At 42.8% G+C, this 24,563-nt stretch overlaps 1 protein-coding gene across 1 annotated transcript in view; it reads right to left on the reverse strand.

Moving 5' to 3' along the window:
* The window catches only part of LOC136864950 (pickpocket protein 28), a 434,926-nt gene that overhangs the window by 224,506 nt on the left and 185,857 nt on the right, over positions 1-24,563 (reverse strand). The window lies entirely within an intron of this gene.

The following is a 24,563-nucleotide window of genomic DNA, read 5'->3' on the forward strand; positions in this document are numbered from 1 at the left end:
ATTTGAAAATTGCGTGTCACATTTAATAGCTTGTACGCGAATTTCACACATTTACAACTTGCAATTATAGTTACAATTTGCTTTATATCACACCGACACAGATTTATTTATTTATTTAATAGCCAGTTTACAACATTGTAGTAAACCCCAATTACAGTAAACCTAAAAATATTTAATGTACCTATTAAATTACATTGACACAAATGTTAGATCACAATAACTATATATACAATTCTTAATAACTAAATTATGAATACATTACTTTGATAAAAGTCTTAGATTTTAATAGCTAAAAGTAAACTTAATAAATTATTAATTGAATTACATTGATACAAGTCTTAGATCTTAATAAATGAAAATAAACTTCTTAATGACTAAATTAAGTTATTCATTACCTACAAGTTGTTGACAGATTTCTGCGTGGTTTTAATGCTTATGTCGTGGCAGTGTACCTGAAAAACGTTTTATGTATTTGGATATTGACATGTTGAAGTCCAAATTATTGTCTATGCTAACAGCTTCATTATAGAGTGGTGAATGGTTGTGGGCGGTCGTCAGAGCTCTTTCAGTCCTAAACGTGCTGCGTTCTTTTCAGTGCAAGCAAGGTACACGAAAATTCAATAAAGACAGTAAATTCATATTATCTATTTTATTGTTTAATAATTTATGCAGGTACTTGCATCAATTATTTTTCTCTGATTTTCAAGACTGATCATTCCGACACGGGTTAGTAAATTTTTGTATGGCACCATAAATGGGTACAAGCCATGTGTTTGGTGATGAAGGAATCTTGGTCAAATTCCTGCAGGGCGTTTGAACCCACCTTGTATGGAAATATAGTTTTATTCTTTTTTCAAACTGTCTCCTTTATGCAAATGACTTCAAAATATTCAGACCGGTTATCTCAACACAAAATTGCTTCATACTACAAAATTTAAAATTTAACGTCTCGAAATGTGTGACAATGTCATTCACCCGAATTTCCAAGGTACTGAACATATTGTTTCCTATAAGATAGATAAGTACTAAATAATTTGAGCATATTTCGCGAGAATCCAAATCTCCTCAGTTTGTTTAATAATATTTAACAATCCAGGATGTCAAATGCCTTTTTCAAAATCATTGAAAACAACGACCATTTAACCCGCATTATATAATTTTTCGATATATCCTGACACAGATATTTTTGTTTTCTGTTTCACACATTGGACCACTAATATCTGACCAGCAACACGGTTTTGTATCTAGAACATGAGTAGTATAATAGACGGGTTCGGCGGCCTCCTCCTCCTCCGGCTCTCGGAAGAGGCCTCCTCCTCAGCCAGTGGCCTCCTCCTCCTCCTCAGCCAGTGGCCTCCCAGTGGCCACCTCCTCCTCCTCCTCAGCCAGTGGCCTCCCAGTGGCCTCCTCCACCTCAGCCAGAGGCCTCTTCCAGTGCTGCCAACTTAACCTAACTAGCGCGAGATAAACAAAGCCACGTGCTTTTTGACAGACAACAACGCACCGCTAACCTCAGTACTGCCATCTTGACGGGCCTAAACCTCAGTAGTGCCAACTTAACCTCACAAGCGCGAGGTAAACAAAGCCACGTGCTTTTTGACAGCCACGTGCTTTTTGACAGATTTGTAAACAAAGCCACGTGCTTTTTGACAGCTGTCATCGACAACAACGCATCGCAAACCTCAGTACTACCATCTTGACGGGCCTAAACCCCAGTAGTGCCAACTTAACCTAACTAGCATGAGGTAAACAAAGCCACGTGTTTTTTGACAGCCACGTGCTTTTGACAGATTTGTAAACAAAGCCACATGCTTTTTGACAGACAACACCGCATCGCAAACCTCAGTACTGCCATCTTGACGGGAATAAACCTTAGTGGTACCAACTTAACCTAACTAGCGAGAGGTAAACAAAGCCACGTGCTTTTTGACAGCTGTCATCCGCCATCTTTAAACCACAAAGCACTGTGCTGCCCTCTTTATCGCAGTAGCTGCAAAATTCGTCACCTGTCATCCGCAGTGCTGCCATCTTGACGGGTCTAAACCTTAGTGCTACCAACTTAACCTAACTAGCGTGAGGTAAACAAAGCCACGTGTTTTTTGACAGCTGTCATCCGCCATCTTTAATCTATAGAGATCAGTGCTGCCCTCTTTAGCTACTTACCTTTGAAATGTGGTGGCGGATAATTTGAAAAATGCTTTTTGACAGCAGCCATCTTTGTACACCGTGCTGCCCTCTTTAGCTAGATACCTGTGGTGGCAGACAATTTCACGTGACAGCAGCCATCTTTAATCAAGAGAGCACCGTGCTGCCCTCTATGTGGTGGCGGCAATTTGAAAAATTCTACATTCTCTTGTTTGGAAACAAACCCATGCGCTTTTTTTGACAGCTGCCATCCGCCATCTTTAATCCAGAGAGCACCGTGCTGCCCTCTTTAGCTACTTACCTTTGAAATGTGGTGGCGGCAAATTCCACGTGCTCTTGTTTGGAAACAAAGCCATGTGCTTTCTTGACAGCTGACATCCGCCATCTTTAATCTATAGAGCACAGTGCTGCCCTCTTTATCGTAGTAGATGTAAATTCGTCACAGCTGTCATCCGCAGTGCTGCCATCTTGACGGGCCTAAACCTTAGTGCTACCAACTTAACCTCACTAGCGTGAGATAAACAAATCCACATGCTTTTTGACAGCTGTCATCCACCATCTTTAATCTATAGAGCACAGTGCTGCCCTCTTTAGCTACTTACCTTTGAGGCGGATAATTTGAAAAATGCTTTTTGATAGCAGCCATCTTTGAGCACCATGCTGCCCTCTTTAGCTAGATACCTGTGGTGGCAGGCAATTCCGCGTGACAGCAGCCATCTTTAATCATGAGAGCACCGTGCTGCCCTCTACGTGGTGGCGGCAATTTGAAAAATTCTACATGCTCTTGTTTGGAAACAAACTCACGTGCTTTTTTCTGACAGCTGTCATCCGCCATCTTGCATCACAAACCTCTGTGCTGCGCTCTTTAGCTAGATACCTTTGAAATGTGGTGGCGGCAATTTGAAAAAAATCTATGTGCTCTTGTTTAGTAAACAAAGCCACGTGCTTTTTTTGACAGCTGTCATCCACCATCTTTAATCAATAGAGCACTGTGCTGCTATCATGCGGGTAATTTCATCACCTGTCATCCGCCATCTTTAATCTACAGAGCACCGTGCTGCTCTCTGTAGTAGCGGGCAATTTGAAAAGTTCTGTTAGCTGTCATCCGCCATCTTTAATCAAGAGAGCACCGTGCTGCCATCTATGTGGTGGCGGCAAATTCCACGTGCTCTTGTTTAGTAAACAAACTCACGCGCTTTTTTGTCAGCTGTCATCCGCCATCTTTGAGCACAGTGCTACACTCTTTAGTTGAAATATGGTGGTGGATAATTTAAAAAGAAAAATTCTACAGCAGCCATCTCTCGACGCTAATTGCACAAGATGGTGGCTATACATGACTCCTTAAAGGTGCTTATGCAAGATGGCCGCTATACATAGACTCCCTTGGGTTGCTTGCGCAAGATGGCGGTTATACATGGCTCCTTTTGAAATATGGTGGCGGATAATTTAAAAAGAAAAATTCTACATCAGCTATCTCTCGACGCTAATTGCACAAGATGGTGGCTATACATGACTCCTTAAAGGTGCTTATGCAAGATAACCGCTATACATAGACTCCCTTGGGATGCTTGCGCAAGATGGCGGTTATACATGGCTCCTTATGAGACGCCCTAGAGATGCTTGCGCAAGATGGCGGTTGCTCTTATGAGGTGGCTTAAGGGTCCTTGCACAAGATGACTAGAGACGCCCTAAGGATGCTTGCGCAAGATGGCGGACACAAGATGGCGGCTATACACAACTCCTTATGAGACGCTTTAAGGGTGCTTGCGCAAGATGGCTGCTGCTCTTAGCTTAGAGGCTAACGTGTCGTGCTAGTTCGATTCATTAAATTTGGGGTTTAAATGCAAAATGTTAAATATCTCGAAAGCAGTGTATCGTAGAGCAAAACGGACAAAATTTTTCTGACCAATGATTTAACAGCTGCTGTTATGCATGCGGTGGAGGGCAATTTGAAATTCTATGTGCTTAATCAACAGAGCACCCTGCTGCCCTCTTTAGCTGAAATGTGGTGGTGGATAATTTGAAAAATTCTTTTGACAGCTATCATCCTTAAACAATGGCGACTATACATAGGCTGTTAAGGCCTTATCATGCTCCTCCTCCTCCTCCTCCTCCTCCTCCTCCTCCTTCTCTACCTCCTCCTCCGCCTCTTATGTCAAGGCATAGCTTTATATCGAACAAGTTTAAACCTGCATCGCGAAGGCAAGCGTGTGCAGCGATAACATTATTGTGCATGTTTAGACTTTCGAAACATAAGAAGAGTAGAATCAAACGCTGTACTAGATACGACATGTGATCAGAACATTGATTGATGCGTTCAGAAAACAAAATAAGTGATCAAGACTAGAATCGAACACTGTACTCAATACATCATGTGTTTAGAATATGTCATGGGATACCCTTGATCAGATTGAAACATAACAAGACTAGAATAGAACACTGTAATCGATGTTGTTAACTTCAACATGTGATCAGAACATTGATTGATGTGTTCAGAACACAAAATAAGTGATCATGACTAGAATTGAACACTGTACTCGATACAACATGTGATCAGAACATTGATCGATGTGTTCAGAACACAAAATAAGTGATCAAGACTAGAATCGAACACTGTACTCAATACAACATGTGTTTAGAACATGTTAGGGGGTACTACAACCTCATCGATCGCTATCAGCAAGAACGCTTGTACTTTGTTAAGTGTAGAAAATTAATCTTTATTGGTAAATGGTTTTATGTTCAGAACAAGGAATGGAACCTAGGGGTTACGTCTTACCTAATAAAATCCCCGAGGTGCGATGAGTTACGTTTTTCGAACTAGTGTTTGGAACACTGAACTTTTCAAGATGGCAAGAGTGAGGTTAGCAATGTTCTGTTGTTGGATTTTAAATTCCGCGCTGTAACATGCATAAGGTGGCAGCCTTGAGGTTTACCGCCGTAAAGATGGCAAGAGTGAGGTTAGCGACGTTCTGTTGTTGGATTTTAAATTCCACGCTATAACATGCATAAGGTGGCAGCCTTGAGGTTTACCGCCGTAAAGATGGCAGCAGTGCGGTTAGCGACGCTCTATTGTCCTTCAATGTGAGGTTAGGGTCCGTCAAGAAGACAGCTGTCAAAGAAGCACGTGGCTTGGTTTACTAAACAAGAGCACGTGGCTGTGACGTCACGGTCACGTAATCAATCCTTAGCTCGATGTCGTTAAGAGCAGCATTAGGATTAGCTATGTTTAAAAATCTTGGGAACAGAGCAGCAATATGAATAGCCATGTTTCAAAGCGTGTACACATCACCTATCGATTTTACATGCATCGACCCTCGTACTAATCTTCTTCCGCTAGATCGTGCTGCTATCTTAGCATAACTTATACGCATGAACTTACAGTACAAAGAATAGCCATGTTTCAAAGCATGTACACATCACCTATCGATTTTACATGCATCGACTCTCGTACTAAACTTCTTCCGCTAGATCGTGCTGCTATCTTAGCATAACCTATACGCATGACCTTAAAGTACAAAGAATAGCCATGTTTCAAAGCGTGTACACATTACCTATCGATTTTACATGCATCGACTCTCGTACTAAACTTCTTCCGCTAGATTGTGCTGCTATCTTAGCATAATTTTATACACATGAACTTACAGTGCAAAGAATAGCCATGTTTCAAAGCGTGTACACATTACCTATCGATTTCACATGCATCAAATATCGCACTAAACTTCATCCACTAGATTCTGCTGCTATCTTAGCATAACTTATACGCATGAACTTAAAGTACAAAGAATAGCCACGTTTCAAAGCGTGTACACATTACTTATCGATTTTGCATGCATCGAATCTCATACTAAACTTCTTCCGCTAGATTGTGCTGCTATCTTAGCATAACCTATACCTATAAATTTAAAGTACAAAGAATAGCCATGTTTCAAAGCGTGTACACATCACCTATCGATTTCGCATTCATCGACTCTCGTACTAAACTTCTTACGTTAGACTGTGCTGCTATCTTAGCCTAACCTATACGCATGAACTTAAAGTACGAAGAATAACCATGTTATAAAGCGTGTACACGTCACCTATCGATTTTGCATGCATCAAATATCGTACTAAACTTCTTGCGCTAGATTGTGCTGCTATCTTAGTATAACTTATACACATGAACTTAAAGTACAAAGAATAGCCATGTTTCAAAGCGTGTACATATTACTTATCGATTTTGCAAGCATCGACTCTCGTACTAAACTTCTTCCTCTAGATTGTGCTGCTACCTTAGCATAACCTATGTGCATGAACTTAAAGTACAAAGAATAACCATGTTTCAAAGCGTGTACACATCACCCTGAACTTCTTCCGCTAGATTGTACTCCTATCTTAGCATAACCTATACGCGCGAACTTAAAGCATAACAAATAACGATGTTTAACAGCGTGTACACATCACCTATTGATTTTGCATGCATCGACTATTTTTTTACCGCCAGAGTGTACAACGATCGCATATGTGTATTGCTAACGTATGTGTATAAAGTTAAAGCACAAAGAATAGCTATGCTCCAAAGCGTGTACACATCACCTATCGATTTTGCATGCATCGACTATCGTACTAAACTTCTACCGCTAGAGTGTACAACGTTCACAATTGTGTGCTGCTACATATGTGCGTGAACTTAAAGCACAAAGAATAGCGTGTACACAACACCAGTCAATTTTGCACGCATTAACTCTTGTACTAAACTTCTTCCACAACAGCGTGCGATCATCGCTTGTGTGTGCTGCAATCTTAACATAACCTATGTGCATGAAGTTAAAGCATAAAGAATACCCAAGTTCAAAGCGTGTACACATCACCTATCGATTTTGCATGCATCGTCTTTCTTACAAAACTTTTTCCACTAGAGCGTGCAACAACCTTATACGTATGATGCTAACTTAGTATAACTTATACGCATGAACTTAAAGCATAAAGAATACTGATGTATAAAAATCTTGTGAACATAGCAGCAGCAGCAGTAAGAATAGCAATGTTTTAAAAGCATGTACGCATTGAATATCGATTATACACGTATCAACTTCTTCCTCTAGATTGTGCTGCTACCTTAGCATAACCTATGTGCATGAACTTAAAGTACAAAGAATAACCATGTTTCAAAGCGTGTACACATCACCCTGAACTTCTTCCGCTAGATTGTACTCCTATCTTAGCATAACCTATAAGCGCGAACTTAAAGCATAACAAATAACGATGTTTAACAGCGTGTACACATCACCTATTGATTTTGCATGCATCGACTATTTTTTTTATCGCCAGAGTGTACAACGATCGCATATGTGTATTGCTAACGTATGTGTATAAAGTTAAAGCACAAAGAATAGCTATGCTCCAAAGCATGTACACATCACCTATCGATTTTGCATGCATCGACTATCGTACTAAACTTCTACCGCTAGAGTGTACAACGTTCGCAATTGTGTGCTGCTACCTATGTGCGTGAACTTAAAGCACAAAGAATAGCGTGTACACAACACCAGTCAATTTTGCACGCATTAACTCTTGTACTAAACTTCTTCCACAACAGCGTGCGATCATCGCTTGTGTGTGCTGCAATCTTAACATAACCTATGTGCATGAAGTTAAAGCATAAAGAATACCCAAGTTCAAAGCGTGTACACATCACCTATCGATTTTGCGTGCATCGACTTTCGTATTAAACTTCTTCAACTAGAGTGTGCGACAACCTTATAAGTATGCTGCTAACTTAGTATAACTTATACACATGAACGTAAAGCATAAAGAATAAAGATGTATAAAAATATTGTGAACATAGCAGCAGCAGGAAGAATAGCAATATTTTAAAACCGTGTACGCATTGCCTATCGATTGTACATGCTTCAACTAGAGTACAAAACTTCTCCCGCTAGAGTGTGCTGCTATCTTAGCATAACCTATGTGCACGGATTTAAAGCACGGTGAATAGTTAAGTTTCAAAGTGTGTACACAACACCTATCGATTTTGCATGCATCAACTCTCGTACTAAACACATCCCGCTAGAATGTACAACGTTCGCATGTGTTCGCTCTGCTACTTTAGCATGACCTATGCGAACGAACTTAAAGCATAAAGAATAGCGATCTTTGAAAATCTTGCGAACATGGCAGCGGTAAGAATAGCAAGGTTTAAAAGCGTGTACATGTCATCTTTTGATAATGCATGCATCTTCTACTAGAGCACGTGACCATCGCTTGTAAGTGTGCTGCTATCTTAACATAACCAATGTGCACGAACTTAAAGCATAAAAAAAGTTATGAGTAAAAATTTTGTGAACATAGCAGAGTGTTTACTACGTAGGTGTAGACATTGAACTTTGCATGCTGAAGCAGCATACTACGTGACCGTGACGTCACGACCACGTACTCTTGTTTAGTAAACCAAGCCACGTGCTTCTTTGACAGCTGTCTTCTTGACGGACCCTAACCTCACATTGAAGGACAATAGAGCGTCGCTAACCGCACTGCTGCCATCTTTACGGCGGTAAACCTCAAGGCTGCCACCTTATGCATGTTATAGCGTGGAATTTAAAATCCAACAACAGAACGTCGCTAACCTCACTCTTGCCATCTTTACGGCGGTAAACCTCAAGGCTGCCACCTTATGCATGTTACAGCGCGGAATTTAAAATCCAACAACAGAACATTGCTAACCTCACTCTTGCCATCTTGAAAAGTTCAGTGTTCCAAACACTAGTTCGAAAAACGTAACTCATCGCACCTCGGGGATTTTATTAGGTAAGACGTAACCCCTAGGTTCCATTCCTTGTTCTGAACATAAAACCATTTACCAATAAAGATTAATTTTCTACACTTAACAAAGTACAAGCGTTCTTGCTGATAGCGATCGATGAGGTTGTAGTACCCCCTAACATGTTCTAAACACATGTTGTATTGAGTACAGTGTTCGATTCTAGTCTTGATCACTTATTTTGTGTTCTGAACACATCGATCAATGTTCTGATCACATGTTGTATCGAGTACAGTGTTCAATTCTAGTCATGATCACTTATTTTGTGTTCTGAACACATCAATCAATGTTCTGATCACATGTTGAAGTTAACAACATCGATTACAGTGTTCTATTCTAGTCTTGTTATGTTTCAATCTGATCAAGGGTATCCCATGACATATTCTAAACACATGATGTATTGAGTACAGTGTTCGATTCTAGTCTTGATCACTTATTTTGTTTTCTGAACGCATCAATCAATGTTCTGATCACATGTCGTATCTAGTACAGCGTTTGATTCTACTCTTCTTATGTTTCGAAAGTCTAAACATGCACAATAATGTTATCGCTGCACACGCTTGCCTTCGCGATGCAGGTTTAAACTTGTTCGATATAAAGCTATGCCTTGACATAAGAGGCGGAGGAGGAGGTAGAGAAGGAGGAGGAGGAGGAGGAGGAGGAGGAGGAGGAGCATGATAAGGCCTTAACAGCCTATGTATAGTCGCCATTGTTTAAGGATGATAGCTGTCAAAATAATTTTTCAAATTATCCACCACCACATTTCAGCTAAAGAGGGCAGCAGGGTGCTCTGTTGATTAAGCACATAGAATTTCAAATTGCCCTCCACCGCATGCATAACAGCAGCTGTTAAATCATTGGTCAGAAAAATTTTGTCCGTTTTGCTCTACGATACACTGCTTTCGAGATATTTAACATTTTGCATTTAAACCCCAAATTTAATGAATCGAACTAGCACGACACGTTAGCCTCTAAGCTAAGAGCAGCAGCCATCTTGCGCAAGCACCCTTAAAGCGTCTCATAAGGAGTTGTGTATAGCCGCCATCTTGTGTCCGCCATCTTGCGCAAGCATCCTTAGGGCGTCTCTAGTCATCTTGTGCAAGGACCCTTAAGCCACCTCATAAGAGCAACCGCCATCTTGCGCAAGCATCTCTAGGGCGTCTCATAAGGAGCCATGTATAACCGCCATCTTGCGCAAGCATCCCAAGGGAGTCTATGTATAGCGGTTATCTTGCATAAGCACCTTTAAGGAGTCATGTATAGCCACCATCTTGTGCAATTAGCGTCGAGAGATAGCTGATGTAGAATTTTTCTTTTTAAATTATCCGCCACCATATTTCAAAAGGAGCCATGTATAACCGCCATCTTGCGCAAGCAACCCAAGGGAGTCTATGTATAGCGGCCATCTTGCATAAGCACCTTTAAGGAGTCATGTATAGCCACCATCTTGTGCAATTAGCGTCGAGAGATGGCTGCTGTAGAATTTTTCTTTTTAAATTATCCACCACCATATTTCAACTAAAGAGTGTAGCACTGTGCTCAAAGATGGCGGATGACAGCTGACAAAAAAGCGCGTGAGTTTGTTTACTAAACAAGAGCACGTGGAATTTGCCGCCACCACATAGATGGCAGCACGGTGCTCTCTTGATTAAAGATGGCGGATGACAGCTAACAGATCTTTTCAAATTGCCCGCTACTACAGAGAGCAGCACGGTGCTCTGTAGATTAAAGATGGCGGATGACAGGTGATGAAATTACCCGCATGATAGCAGCACAGTGCTCTATTGATTAAAGATGGTGGATGACAGCTGTCAAAAAAAGCACGTGGCTTTGTTTACTAAACAAGAGCACATAGATTTTTTTCAAATTGCCGCCACCACATTTCAAAGGTATCTAGCTAAAGAGCGCAGCACAGAGGTTTGTGATGCAAGATGGCGGATGACAGCTGTCAGAAAAAAGCACGTGAGTTTGTTTCCAAACAAGAGCATGTAGAATTTTTCAAATTGCCGCCACCACGTAGAGGGCAGCACGGTGCTCTCATGATTAAAGATGGCTGCTGTCACGCGGAATTGCCTGCCACCACAGGTATCTAGCTAAAGAGGGCAGCATGGTGCTCAAAGATGGCTGCTATCAAAAAGCATTTTTCAAATTATCCGCCTCAAAGGTAAGTAGCTAAAGAGGGCAGCACTGTGCTCTATAGATTAAAGATGGTGGATGACAGCTGTCAAAAAAGCATGTGGATTTGTTTATCTCACGCTAGTGAGGTTAAGTTGGTAGCACTAAGGTTTAGGCCCGTCAAGATGGCAGCACTGCGGATGACAGCTGTGACGAATTTACATCTACTACGATAAAGAGGGCAGCACTGTGCTCTATAGATTAAAGATGGCGGATGTCAGCTGTCAAGAAAGCACATGGCTTTGTTTCCAAACAAGAGCACGTGGAATTTGCCGCCACCACATTTCAAAGGTAAGTAGCTAAAGAGGGCAGCACGGTGCTCTCTGGATTAAAGATGGCGGATGGCAGCTGTCAAAAAAAGCGCATGGGTTTGTTTCCAAACAAGAGAATGTAGAATTTTTCAAATTGCCGCCACCACATAGAGGGCAGCACGGTGCTCTCTTGATTAAAGATGGCTGCTGTCACGTGAAATTGTCTGCCACCACAGGTATCTAGCTAAAGAGGGCAGCACGGTGTACAAAGATGGCTGCTGTCAAAAAGCATTTTTCAAATTATCCGCCACCACATTTCAAAGGTAAGTAGCTAAAGAGGGCAGCACTGATCTCTATAGATTAAAGATGGCGGATGACAGCTGTCAAAAAACACGTGGCTTTGTTTACCTCACGCTAGTTAGGTTAAGTTGGTAGCACTAAGGTTTAGACCCGTCAAGATGGCAGCACTGCGGATGACAGGTGACGAATTTTGCAGCTACTGCGATAAAGAGGGCAGCACAGTGCTTTGTGGTTTAAAGATGGCGGATGACAGCTGTCAAAAAGCACGTGGCTTTGTTTACCTCTCGCTAGTTAGGTTAAGTTGGTACCACTAAGGTTTATTCCCGTCAAGATGGCAGTACTGAGGTTTGCGATGCGGTGTTGTCTGTCAAAAAGCATGTGGCTTTGTTTACAAATCTGTCAAAAGCACGTGGCTGTCAAAAACACGTGGCTTTGTTTACCTCATGCTAGTTAGGTTAAGTTGGCACTACTGGGGTTTAGGCCCGTCAAGATGGTAGTACTGAGGTTTGCGATGCGTTGTTGTCGATGACAGCTGTCAAAAAGCACGTGGCTTTGTTTACAAATCTGTCAAAAAGCACGTGGCTGTCAAAAAGCACGTGGCTTTGTTTACCTCGCGCTTGTGAGGTTAAGTTGGCACTACTGAGGTTTAGGCCCGTCAAGATGGCAGTACTGAGGTTAGCGGTGCGTTGTTGTCTGTCAAAAAGCACGTGGCTTTGTTTATCTCGCGCTAGTTAGGTTAAGTTGGCAGCACTGGAAGAGGCCTCTGGCTGAGGTGGAGGAGGCCACTGGGAGGCCACTGGCTGAGGAGGAGGAGGAGGTGGCCACTGGGAGGCCACTGGCTGAGGAGGAGGAGGAGGCCACTGGCTGAGGAGGAGGCCTCTTCCGAGAGCCGGAGGAGGAGGAGGCCGCCGAACCCGTCTATTATACTACTAACATGGTTTTGTATCTAGGAGATACAAAACCATGTTGCTGGTCAGATAATAGTGGTCCAATGTGTAAAACAATCTTATCCTGAAGAATAAACTCAAAAACTTTTGCAAAAGCTGATCGATAGTTTTTAATTAACAGCTGATCACCTGATTTTAGTATGGGGCAAACGCGAGACTTTTTCCAAACTTCAGGAAGAGTTTGTTTTTTAATAGCAAGATTATAAAGCATATATAGTGGCTTCCTAAGAATTTCCGCACATCTCTTTACGATGTATGGAGGTATCTGATCCGGATCTGCAGATCTCTTCGCTTTTAAATTTCTCAGTGCTCTGTCAATGTCTTTGGCGTGAAAACGTGTGTGTGGGCTGCAATTTCCAATCATGGAATTACTGGGCCAATCTTTTTCAATGACACAATCAATAGTGGACATGTTGACAAACAGTTTTCTTCCAGAACTCTTTGCATCACGACCACCAATAGATCTCGTCCGCACACAGCAAATGTTGTTCTGGACTTCCCGGGCACCGTGTGATGTCCCACCGATATCCCGAGCGATTTCAGTGCGGCTCAATCTGGCCACCGACTGTGGGGATATTTGAAGGAGACAATCTACCGCCATAACTCAGAAAATGTACAGCAATTGCAAGCGGCCATTGTGACTTTTTCCCGAGGGTTGAGTGAGGACTTGTGTCGTAGAGTGATCACGAACATGCGGGTTCGTCTCGAAGCTGTTGTACACCGAGAAGGTGGACATATTGAACATGTTCTGCACACGGACTAACCATGCACATGTCAGTGAATGTTGTAACGCCATTTTGTATTCAATATGATGTATATTACATTTTCTATAAACAGTTTCCAGTGTATGATATTTCGTGCTCCACCCTGTATTTGCTCCTCATTTCAAGTAATTAGGCTCTCTTCTGAACCCCATCGTTTGGTCAAGATCGTGATCTAAACATACTCGCTACGCCCCAAGATTTAAGCGATCGATATTGCTCTACTGCAGCAGCTGTGGCCGACTAACGATGGAATGGTAAGTTCGAGGGTTCAGTACTTACTCTCGTTTTATCGAAACACTTAATCTTCCCTTGAGTGGAGTCAAATGATGCATTATCTGTTCCCCCTGCGTGTCGTAATAGGATACAAAGAGGGGAACAACTAAAGAATATGTTCTCACGCTCTCGTCTTGTAAGCTCAAACACATATCACCGGGCGAGTTGGCCGTGCGCGTAGAGGCGTGCGGCTGTGAGCTTGCATCCGTGAGATCGTGAGTTCGAGTCCCACTGTCGGCAGCCCTGAAGATGGTTTTCCGTCGTTTCTCATTTTTACATCAGGCAAATGTTGGGGCTGTACCGTAACTAAGGCCACGGCCACTTCCTTCCAACTCCTAGGCCTTTCCTATCCCATCGTCGCCACAAGACCTATCTGCGTCGGTGCGACGTAAAGCCCGTAGCAAATAAAACCTATCCATGATTCTATGATTTCTACGTAGCGGGGGAAATGTACTAATGTGAAGTATTTTTCAGAACTGGTTACGCGATAACTTTGCCTTTTTAAGTGAATAATTGAACGGTGTGAGGCCTCGAAGGACACCTGACGCGGGTCTTTCGAGCAGACGCCATATAATCGACCTGCGCGTCTATGACGATAGCGCCCTACCTGTGATGTATTCTAATAAGTTGGCACACATAAACACACCCAGCCCCAGAGCCATCGAAATTGACGAATGAAGGATAAAATCCCCAACCCGGCCGGAAATCGAAACCGGGACCCTCTCAACCAAAGACCAGTACGCTAACCATTCAGCCATAGAGCTAGACTACGTTTTCTGAAACAGCCTCCGTAGCTCAGGCGTCCCCGCGCCAGCATCTCACCGCTGGGTTCCCTGGTTCTAATCGAGGTCAGTGAAAGTAAGAATTGTGCTGGACAAAGCGGAGGCGCGAAGGTTTTTCTCCAGTTTTCTCTGTCAACTTTTATTCCAGCAACACTCTCTAATATCATTTTATTTTATCTGTCAGTTATTAATCATTGCCCCAGCTGTAAGCCTGTTAGCTCTAAAGTTAGATTTCAGCGGTTTCCTATTTTAACAACAGTTAAAACATGATGGTTAATAAGAAGCAATTTCTAAATAAGAATGGCATGTAGCCTCCCTTCGGAGAAGGTCTGGTGCAGGTCTGTTTTATTTAACGCCCTTGTAGGCGACTTGCATGTCGTGCTGTAGTAGACTCAACTAGCATGCTAACGATTTCGCCATAAAAAAACATGTCAGCAACCGTTTACGACCGGGGTCAGCACTTAGCCTCGGTTAGCACGACGTTCGTTATTCTTGGCTTTCTAGAATGAAGTCACTATCTCATTATAAGAGGTTGAGTAGCCCCATAGTTGCAGGTAAATATCCCTGACCTTGCCGGAAATCTAACCTATGGAGCTAAAAGATAACATGGAGTATCTGTCCCTGCCTCCGCAAATATTTCACGTCGAGAGAATAGGAATTTGAACTACGAAATCCAGCGGTGATCCGCGGTTAACAGTCCGTGCACGCACATCACCTAGTCGCAGGAATCGAATCCATGGCCCCTCCGAGTAAGAGGTAGAAACGCATCCCCTAAAACCGCAGCCCAGTATTTTAAATGTTAATGTGCAGTGGCCAAGTGCTATGGGGCGAATGGTTTCGCCGTGTTAACCACACGACACCTCAAAATTTTGCAGGCCTTCGGGGGCTGTGCACGGGCCAAGTGCTATAGGGCGAGAGTATACGTCGTGCTGACCACACGACACCTCGTAATCTGCAGCCATTCGGGGGGCGGTGCAGCGCCCGCTTGCGCGCAGGTCGCCTAGAGATAGCCAACTTTCCCGGTAATTTATGTAGCTTCCGTTGCATGTAAGTTTGAAAACGGCTCGTAAGTTGTGGTGCCACCTAGCATATTCTGCCAACAGTAAAGAATTAGAGAGTAACAATTATTTTCATAACAATAAGAGCAATTTATAAATATTAATAATAATAATAATAGCATGCGGTCTAGGAGGGGACTAGAGGGTCTGCCGTACTAGAGAGACCATACATAACAGTGACTACTCAGCTATAGTAACGATAGTAAGATAGCGACCACGGTCAAGTCTAGGGTTTGATTCCCTGGGCACGTCAGGAAAAACTAAAAAAGGTAATGGAAATTGAATATTGTCAGAATTGATTAACAATACAAGAGATAGTCATATTGTTCATTTTTTGGTTTTCACATTTTTCAAGAAACACCGCGATGCAAATGTGATAATTATTTTTGTACCGGCTGGTAAACCTCTACGCCGCACATTTGAATTTTCTGCCTTAAAGTCCTCCTCTACTGGAGAAACTCTGAACCTTAAAAACTGGATCAACTCGTCAGTTTCTCAGAAGATGTCACTACCGTAAATTTTGTGATTACGAAGTTGTCAATACTGTGTGGATTTCAACTTGTTTTGTTTTCCATTTGATCAAGAAGTGTGGATATTCTCTTATAGATGTCTCTACAAAAAAAAACTATGATCATGCACCCTGGTGCGAAGTGAAGGAACTTTCTTGTCCATTGATTAAATCTAGTGGGACAAGGAATGGAGCAGGATCATCCCAAGGCTGTTTCAAATGCGGCTCGTTTTCCCAATAATAGCCAATAATTGTCCTAATACTAATAGCACCCCCTCCTGCTCAACTTCTGGTGCAACTTTCATCAACACCAAAAATCAAAAGTGACTAGTGGCATCGGCTGAGTCCGCAAATTCATCTTTCCAATGCTCAGCCCCGGTTAAAGCCTCCGAAAGTTTTGGAACAGAATAGAAGTTCTTCTAAACTGGCAGTGGAATGCCCTAAAGAATGTATTAGGATTGCGGCGGAGACCCCCGCACTTATACCTTTTCTGAAAATTGAATTGAATGATAAACCCGTCACCGCTCTATTAGACTCAGGCAGTGTTTGTTCCATTATTTCGGCTGAATGGTACTCTAAATTAAAATCTGTTTGTAAATTTTCTGATTATTGTTCGTCTTCGGTTCAATGCGTTTCCGCAAACTCCTCTCCATTAGATATTTTAGGTTTCCTATATGCCAAAATTCGCATTTCGAAATTCACTTGGAAAGTAAAACTGTTTGTGGCTAAGCATTTGTCTTGCCCCATTATAGTGGGAGCGGATTTCATGTCGTTTACTGGTCTAGTGCTCGACATTCAGAGCAAGTCGTGCACCTTCAAGTTTGCCAATAATTGTAAAATCCCCTTATTGAAATGTAATTCTGTGTCATGTTCATCTGTTTCGCCTACCCAGGATGAGATGTTGTTAGACCTTAGACATCTACCTGAGGAGCTGCCTGAGAGTATTCGTAAGCTGTGTCAGTCGTTTCCAGATGTTTTCTCCGATACTCTTGGTGTTACCTTATCGAATACAAGATTGATGTTGTGGATTCGATTCCAGTTCGATTTCCACCTTATAGATTATCTCCACCTAAAATGAAGGCTCTGAAGGAGATCATAGATCAGATGCTGAAAGATGGTATAATTCGGCCCTCTAACTCGGCATATTTTCTTAGTCCCGAAACCCCAAGGTGGCTTCAGGCCTGTGATTGACTATAGGGCTTTAAATCGGAAGGTGGTGTTACAATCTGTGCCCCTTCCCGACCTTCACTCTTGTTTTTCATGGTTTCGAAAAGGTAAGCTCATCACCTTCTTAGACCTTAATCAGGCTTATAATCAGATCCCTCTAGCTGAAGAATCCAAATATCTTACAGCTTTAGCCACAACCGCGTGCCTGTCGCGCTCCCCATGGGAACAGCTGTGCTTACGAGACTGCTAGACAGGGTCTTCTCCGACATCAAGTTCGAGTACTTATACCATTATCTTGATGATGTATTCTCTGAGACCTTTGAAGAACATCTAGATCATCTGAAAGACGTCCTTAATCGCCTTCGTAAGGCAGGGTTAACCGTGAAGTTGTCCAAGGTTGCTTTCGCTAAGCCTTCCATGTCATTCCTAGGGCATACTATATCGCCCGATGGTGTCGTAGTGGACCATTCTAGAACACAGGCCATCCGAAATTTCAAACCTCCTAAGGACATCAAAGGTATTGCCAGATTCATTGGTATGGTGAATTTCTTCAGGAAATTTATTCCTAACTTCGCTAACAGAGCGGTGCCCTCGAACTAACTTCGTAGGAAAGGCTCAAATTCGAGTGGGGGCCTTCTCAACAAGCCGCTTTCGAAGACTTCAAATTAGCTCTTTGTAACGCCAGTGACCTTGCTATGCCGTATTTCTCGAAGAAATTCATCGTCCAAACCGACGCCTCGTCGTCGGCGGTGGCTGCAGTCCTTCTTCAAGAGACTGAACTAGGGAGGCGATCCATCGCCTATGCATTTAGGACTATCAGCTCAAGAAGCCAAGTATTCCATCTACGAACTTGAAGGTTTGGCAGTTCTATTTGCGCTAGAGAAGTTCCGCCTCCAACTGGAACACGTCAAGTTCAATAGTATAATGGGAGAGTTCTGCCGCCTCCTCCTCCTCACGCGGCGCGATAAATTTGAATTCTGGCGGGAAATTTGAATTTTGGCGGGAAATTTGAATTTTGGCGCGAGATTTGAATTTGTAAACAAAGCCACGTGCTTTTTGACAGCTGTCATCGACAACAACGCATCGCTAACCTCACTGCTGCCATCTTGACGGGCCTAAACCTCAGTAGTGCCAACTTAACCTAACTAGCGTGAGGTAAACAAAGCCACGTGTTTTTTGACAGCCACGTGCTTTTTGACAGACAACAACGCATCGCTAACCTCAGTACTGCCATCTTGACGGGCCTAAACCTTAGAGGTACCAACTTAACCTAACTAGCGCGAGATAAACAAATCCACGTGCTTTTTGACAGCCACGTGCTTTTTGACAGATTTGTAAACAAAGCCACGTGCTTTTTGACAGACAACAACGCATCGCTAACCTCAGTACTGCCATCTTGACGGGCCTAAACCTCAGTAGTGCCAACTTAACCTAACTAGTGCGAGGTAAACAAAGCCACGTGTTTTTTTGACAGCCACGTGCTTTTTTTGACAGCTGTCATAGGCCATCTTTAAACCACAGAGCACTGTGCTGCCCTCTTTAGATGCAAAATTCGTCACCTGTCATCCGCAGTGCTGCCATCTTGACGGGTCTAAACCTTAGTGCTACCAACGTAACCTAACTAGCGCGAGGTAAACAAAGCCACGTGTTTTTTGACAGCTATCATCCGCCATCTTTAATCTATAGAGCACAGTGCTGCCCTCTTTAGCTACTTACCTTTGAAATGTGGTGGCGGATAATTTGAAAAATGCTTTTTGACAGCAGCCATCTTTGTGCACCATGCTGCCCTCTTTAGCTAGATACCTGTGGTGGCAGGCAATTCCACATGACAGCAGCCATCTTTAATCAAGAGAGCACTGTGCTGCCATCTTTAGCTAGATACCTTTGAAATGTGGTGGCGGCAAATTGAAAAATTTCACGTGCTCTTGTTTGAAAACAAACTCACGTGCTTTTTTGACAGCTACCATCCGCCATCTTTAATCAACAGAGCATAGTGCTGCCCTCTTTAGTTTGAAATGTGGTGGCGGCAAATTCCACGTGCTCTTGTTTGGAAACAAAGCCATGTGCTTTTTTGACAGCTGTCATCCGCCATCTTTAATCAACAGGGCACCGTGCTGCTATCATGCGGGCAATTTCGTCATCTGTCATCTGCCATCTTTAATCCACAGAACACCGTGCTGCCCTCTTTATGGCTACTACCTTAAGCACGTAGTAGCGGGCAATTAGAAAATTTCTGTTAGCTATCATCCGCCATCTTTAATCAAGAGAGCACCGTGCTGCCATCTTTAGCTAGATACCTTTGAAATGTGGTGGCGGCAAATTGAAAAATTTCACGTGCTCTTGTTTGGAAACAAACTCACGTGCTTTTTTGACAGCTACCATTCGCCATCTTTAATCAACAGAGCATAGTGCTGCCCTCTTTAGTTTGAAATGTGGTGGCGGCAAATTCCACGTGCTCTTGCTTGGAAACAAAGCCATGTGCTTTTTTGACAGCTGTCATCCGCCATCTTTAATCCAGAGAGCACCGTGCTGCCCTCTTTATCGTAGTAGATGTAAATTCGTCACCTGTCATCCGATAGGTGATGTGTACACGCTTTGAAACGTGGCAATTCATACTGCTGCTCTGTCCCCAAGACTTTTAAGCATAGCTAATCCTCATGCTGCTCTTAACGACGTCGAGCTAAGGATTGATTACGTGACCGTGACGTCACGACCACGTGCTCTTGTTTGGTAAACATAGCCACGTGCTTTTTTGACAGCTGTCTTCTTGACGAACCCTAACCTCACTTTGAAGGACAATAGAGCGTCGCTAACCTCACTGCTGCCATCTTTACGGCGGTAAACCTCAAGGCTGCCACCTTATGCATATTATAGCGCGGAATTTATAATCCAACAACGGAACATTGTTAACCTCACTCTTGTCATCTTTACGGCAGTAAACCTCAAGGCTGCCACCTTATGCATGTTGTAGCGCGGAATTTATAATCCAACAACAGAACATTGCTAAACTCTCTGCTATCATCTTGAAAAGTTCAGTGTTCCAAACACTAGTTCGAAAAACGTAACTCATCGCACCTCGGGGATTTTATTGGGTAAGACGTAACCCCTAGGTTCCATTCCTTGTTCTGAACATGAAACCATTTACAAATAAAGATTAATTTTCTACACTTAACAAAGTACAAGCGTTCTTGCTGATAGCGATCGATGAGGTTGTTGCTCCTTCAGCCCTTTAGCCCTTTAGCCCTTTAGCCCATTAGCCCTTTAGCCCTTTTGCCCATTAGCCCTTTAGCCCATTAGCCCCTTAGCCCTACAAGGAATGTGCGGTAAGGAGGAGGAAGAGTCCTTTCATCCTTGAAACAATATGTTTCCGAACCGATATTTCATGTTACATATTTATGTAATAACTTGTTCAACAGCTAGGGACTTAAATGTAAGCAGAGTATTTCTTATAGCACTAGCGTTCTGTTTAATTTTACTTCCCGCATAAGCTACATGCTTGTAACCCATGCCAACAGATTGACTGATATTTCATGTTACATGTTTATGCGATAACTTGTTCGACTGATTTTCACACAAGACGAATGATGGAAGGTAAATAATTTGAAGTTATACTTTGGCTATATCGTTTACCGAGCGAGTTAGCTGCGCAGTATGGGTACAGTGTTTTTTTTTATTTTTACACTAGGCAAATCATTGAAGTTGTAGTTTTGCAATATTGCTTACTGAGCGAGTTAGCTATGCGATATGTGCACAGTGTGTTTCCATAGTTTTTGATTTTACACTAAGCAAATCATCAAAATTGTACTTTTGCTCTGAACACATCAAACAATGTTCTGATCATATGTTGAGGTTAACAACATCGATTACAGTGTTCGATTCTAGTCTTGTTATGTTTCATTCTGATCTTCTTAGAACAAGGGTACCCCCTAACATGTTCTAAACGCATGTTGTATTGAGTACAGTGTTCGATTCTAGTCTTGATCACTTATTTTGTGTTCTGAACACATCGATCAATGTTCTGATCACATGTTGTATCGAGTACAGTGTTCGATTCTAGTCATGATCACTTATTTTGTGTTCTGAACACATCAATCAATGTTCTGATCACATGTTGAAGTTAGCAACATCGATTACAGTGTTCTATTCTAGTCTTGTTATGTTTCAATCTTATCTTCTTAGAACAAGGGTATCCCCTGACATATTCTAAACACATGATGTATTGAGTACAGTGTTCGATTCTAGTCTTGATCACTTATTTTGTTTTCTGAACGCATCAATCAATGTTCTGATCACATGTCGTATCGAGTACAGCGTTTGATTCTACTCTTCTTATGTTTCGAAAGTCTAAACATGCATAATAATGTTATCGCTGCACACGCTTGCCTTCGCGATGCAGGTTTAAACTTGTTCGATATAAAGCTATGCCTTGACATAAGAGGCGGAGGAGGAGGTAGAGAAGGAGGAGGAGGAGGAGGAGGAGGAGGAGAATGATAAGGCCTTAACAGCCTATGTATAGTCGCCATTGTTTAAAGATGATAGCTGTCAAAAGAATTTTTCAAATTATCCACCACCACATTTCAGCTAAAGAGGGTAGCAGGGTGCTCTGTTGATTAAGCACATAGAATTTCAAATTGCCCTCCACCACATGCATAACAGCAGCTGTTATCTTGCGCAGTAGCCTCTAAGCTAGCTTTCTTCATAAGAGTAGCTGCCATCTTGTGCGAGCACCCCTAGGTTGTCTCATAAGGAGCTATGTATAGTCACCATTTTGTGTCCGCCATCTTGCGTAAGCATCCCTAGGACGTCTCAAGCCATCTTGTGTCTCATAAGAGCAGCCACCATCTTGTAGACATAGATAGCTGCCAATGCCAAAGGGCCTAAGTAAGAATCGAACCGTTGATCTCATCATTAGACTATGTTTTTTCTTGTTCCTGATACTACGAACCTACGTATTAGGCGGAAAAATTTTGTCCGTTTTGCTCTACGATGCACCGTTTTCGAGATATTTAACATTTTGCATTTAAGCCTCCAAATTTAATGAATCGAACCAGCACGGTACGTTATACTCTCTACCATAGTTAGACCTGATCATGTTACGAAGACTCGCTTCAATACAAGCTAAAACAGAGCAAATGTCAAAGGGCCTAAGTAGGAACCGAACCGTTGATCCCATCATTAGACTATGGTTTTCTTGTTCCTCATACTGCGAACCTAGGTATTAGGCAGAAAAATTTTGTCCGTTTTGCTCTACGGTGCACCGTTTTCGATATATTTAACATTTTGCATTTAAGCCCTAAATTTAATGAATCGAACTAGCACGACACGTTAGCCTCTAAGCTAGCTTTCTTCATAAGAGTAGCAACCATCTTGCGCAAGCACCCTTAAAGCGTCTCATAAGGAGTTGTGTATAGCCGCCGTCTTGTGTCCGCCATCTTGCGCAAGCATCCTTAGGGCGTCTCAAGCCATCTTGTGCAAGGACACTTAAGCCGTCCCATAAGAGCAGTCGCTATCTTGAGCAAGCATCCCTAGGGCATCTCATAAGGAGCCATGTATAACTGCCATCTTGCGCAAGCATCCCAAGGGCGTCTCATAAGAACCTGTGTATAGCAGCCATCTTACGTAAGCACCCTTAAGGAGTCATGTATAGCCGCCATCTTATGCAATTAGCGTCGAGAGAGGGGTGCTGTAGAATTTCTCTTTTTTAATTATCCACCACCACATTTCAAAGGTATCTAGCTAAAGATGGCAGCACTGCGGATGACAGGTGACGAATTTACATCTACTACGATAAAGAGGGCAGCACGGTGCTCTCTGGATTAAAGATGGCGGATGACAGCTGTCAAAAAAGCACATGGCTTTGTTTCCAAACAAGAGCACGTGGAATTTGCCGCCACCACATTTCAAACTAAAGAGGGCAGCACTATGCTCTGTTGATTAAAGATGGCGGATGGTAGCTGTCAAAAAAGCACGTGAGTTTGTTTCCAAACAAGAGCACGTGAAATTTTTCAATTTGCCGCCACCACATTTCAAAGGTATCTAGCTAAAGATGGCAGCACAGTGCTCTCTTGATTAAAGATGGCTGCTGTCATGTGGAATTGCCTGCCACCACAGGTATCTAGCTAAAGAGGGCAGCATGGTGCACAAAGATGGCTGCTGTCAAAAAGCATTTTTCAAATTATCCGCCACCACATTTCAAAGGTAAGTAGCTAAAGAGGGTAGCACTGTGCTCTATAGATTAAAGATGGCGGATGATAGCTGTCAAAAACACGTGGCTTTGTTTACCTCGCGCTAGTTAGGTTAAGTTGGTAGCACTAAGGTTTAGACCCGTCAAGATGGCAGCACTGCGGATGACAGGTGACGAATTTTGCATCTAAAGAGGGCAGCACAGTGCTTTGTGGTTTAAAGATGGTGGATGACAGCTGTCAAAAAAAGCACTTGGCTGTCAAAAAAACACGTGGCTTTGTTTACCTCGCACTAGTTAGGTTAAGTTGGCACTACTGAGGTTTAGGCCCGTCAAGATGGCAGTACTGAGGTTAGCGATGCGTTGTTGTCTGTCAAAAAGCACGTGGCTTTGTTTACAAATCTGTCAAAAAGCACGTGGCTGTCAAAAAGCACGTGGATTTGTTTATCTCGCGCTAGTTAGGTTAAGTTGGTACCTCTAAGGTTTAGGCCCGTCAAGATGGCAGTACTGAGGTTAGCGATGCGTTGTTGTCTGTCAAAAAGCACGTGGCTGTCAAAAACACGTGGCTTTGTTTACCTCACGCTAGTTAGGTTAAGTTGGCACTACTGAGGTTTAGGCCCGTCAAGATGGCAGCAGTGAGGTTAGCGATGCGTTGTTGTCGATGACAGCTGTCAAAAAGCACGTGGCTTTGTTTACAAATTCAAATCTCGCGCCAAAATTCAAATTTCCCGCCAAAATTCAAATTTCCCGCCAGAATTCAAATTTCCCGCGCTGCGTGAGGAGGAGGAGGCGGCAGAACTCTCCCACTATACTACTAAGTTCGACTTGGAAACAGATAACCAAGCCTTAAGTTGGGTCTTAGCTAAGCCGCGTCGTACTGGTCGTGTAGCCCGCTGGGCCATCAGAATTTCTGCCTTCCAGTTTCATGTTCGGCACATTAGAGGAACTGAAAATGTTGTGGCGGACGGACTAAGCCGTATGTTTTCTAATGACGTAGAGACCTCTGAACAGGAAGACAGTTCTTCACTTACCGAGTCCATACCCTCTGGTGTAAATGCCATTCTAACTGATGCCCCCATGTTGTTTAGAGATATTGAAAAATATCAACGTGAAGATCCAGTGCTAGCTCCTATTATGGAAACCCTTTCTTCTGGAGAACATGTCGTCCCTTATGTATTGAGGAATGGTGTTTTATGTTGCCCGTCGAGGCATG

Source organism: Anabrus simplex, chromosome 2, assembly GCF_040414725.1.
Source record: "Anabrus simplex isolate iqAnaSimp1 chromosome 2, ASM4041472v1, whole genome shotgun sequence".
Classification (NCBI taxonomy): Eukaryota; Metazoa; Arthropoda; class Insecta; order Orthoptera; family Tettigoniidae; genus Anabrus; species Anabrus simplex.